This window comes from Cavia porcellus, unplaced genomic scaffold, assembly GCF_034190915.1.
Source record: "Cavia porcellus strain 051 isolate PalLab524CR breed Dunkin Hartley unplaced genomic scaffold, mCavPor4.1 scaffold_23, whole genome shotgun sequence".
In the NCBI taxonomy this organism is placed as follows: Eukaryota; Metazoa; Chordata; class Mammalia; order Rodentia; family Caviidae; genus Cavia; species Cavia porcellus.
The window spans coordinates 34,730,893-34,732,973 of NW_026947506.1; the positions used below are offsets into that span (position 1 = coordinate 34,730,893).

General features: G+C 38.0%; 1 non-coding gene across 1 annotated transcript; it reads left to right on the top strand.

The window, feature by feature from the left end:
• The first annotated feature begins 1,618 nt into the window (after positions 1-1,618).
• Positions 1,619-1,749, top strand: LOC111756951 (small nucleolar RNA SNORA2/SNORA34 family). Its single transcript, XR_002791345.1, has one exon. It is a non-coding gene; the product is annotated as a small nucleolar RNA SNORA2/SNORA34 family (small nucleolar RNA).
• The last annotated feature ends 332 nt before the right edge of the window (positions 1,750-2,081 follow it).

Here is a 2,081-nt window from a genome sequence, read left to right on the forward strand (position 1 = left end):
CACACTAGATAGGCATAGGAAAAAAACACTAAGCAAGGCAAACAGAGTGGAAAGGTAAAGAAGCAACAGCAGAATGATAACATATGTCCAAAAAACCCAATATATATCAGTTATAACCATTAATGTAAGTGGCCTTGATTCACCAATTAAAAGAAAGATTGAAAGAATGGATCAAGAAACAACATCCAGCCGTATGCTGTATACGAAAAACCCATCTAACCCAAAAGGAAACTCATAGACTGAAAGTCAAAGGATGGAAAACAATACTTTATGCAACAGGAATCCCCACAAAAGCAAGGTTAGCTATTGTATTTGCAGATAATGTGAACTTTAAACCAAGAATGATAAAGAGATGAAGAAAGCCACTAAATATTGGGGGAAAACTTTAAGAGAAAGACATAACAATCTCAAATATATATGCACCAAGTTTAGGAGCAACTATACAAAACAAATAAGTGAAAAATCAAATAAGCAATAGCACAATTATAACAGGAGACATTTACACACCATTGACACAAAGGGACAGATCTACCAGAAAATCAGCAAAGAAATAACTAAATCACACCTATGAACAAATGGACTTGATGAACGTATACAAAGTGTTCCACCCAGCAACATCAGAATATATATTCTTCTCAGCAGTACATGGGATATTCTCTAAAACAAACCATATACTAGCCTACAGAACATAAGTAAATGCAAAAGAATTGAAATTATCCCATTCATGTTATTGGATCATAGTGCCATGAAACTATAAATTAATTATAAACTGAAAAACCCCCATAAAACATGGAAAATTGAGTAATACACTCCTGAGCAATCAGTTGGGTCTTTCTCAGGTTTTAGTACTAGAGTCATATTTGCTTCCAGGAATGAGTTAGGAAGAATTGCTTCCCTTTCAATTTCATTGAAAAGTTTGAGGAGTGTCAGCATTAAGTCTTCTTTGAATTTTTTGCAAAATTCTTCTGTGAATCCATCTGGGCCTGGGCTCTTTTTTGCTGATAAGGATTTAATTACATTTTCAATTTCACTAATTGAAATTGGGTTATTCAGCAGTTTTACATCTTCTTGACCCAGCTTTGGTAATTCATGTATTTCTAGGAATCTGTCCATTTCTTCTGTGTTATTGAACTTACGAGAGTAGAAGTTTTCGAAATAGGTGTTGATGATCTGTATTTGTACAGAGTCCATAGTGATTTCACTGTTTTAATTCCTTATTGCAAGAATTTGAGTTTTTCCTTTCCTTTTTAAAAATAAGGTTGGCTAGGGACCTACCAATTTTATTTACTCCTTCAAAGAACTCTTTGATTCATTTATTCTTTGTATTGTTTTCTTAGTCTCTATTGCATTAATTTCTGCTCTGCTCTTTATAATTTCTTCCCTTCTTTTGGCTTTTGGCTTGACTTGCTCTTCTTTTTCTAGATGTTTGAAGTGTAGGGAAGGGAAACAGTTCTCCCTAACTCATTCCGGGAAGCACATAATTACCCTAATACCAAAACCTGAGAAAGATCCAACCAAAAAAGGGAATTAGAGGCCAAGCTTCCTAATGAACAGAGATGTAAAAATTCTCAATAAAATATTCACAAACAGAATGCAGCAAATCATCAAGAAGATTATACTGGCCCTGAATCAAGGCTGACAGCTTTCTGATGCTGTTGGTTTCAAGCAAGAGCCTAAAGATGTCTATGATCTGTTGGCCATTTCAGAACTTGGGCAGTGAAATGGTCAATTCATTAGAAAGAAACAGCTTGAAGCAACTCCCCCTACCTCGTGAACAGCTGTGAGCATGGCTGGCTGCGACAGCCCAGGATGGGAGCCACTGGCATTTACTGGGACCTGCACCATGCTGGGACCTGGAGCAGCGGGAAACCAAGCAACCCCCCTCCTCTGGTGAGTAGCTCTGAGTGTGACAGGCTCCGGTAGCCCAGGATGGGAGTCTCCGGTGTTTACTGGGGCCTGTGCCATGCTGGGACCTGGAGTGCCAGGAAACCAAGCAACCCCTACCCCGCTGCCTGTTTTGTTTTTTTTGAACTTCAATATACATGAAAGTATGGGCAGCTATTTTGAAGAGAATGAGAGAC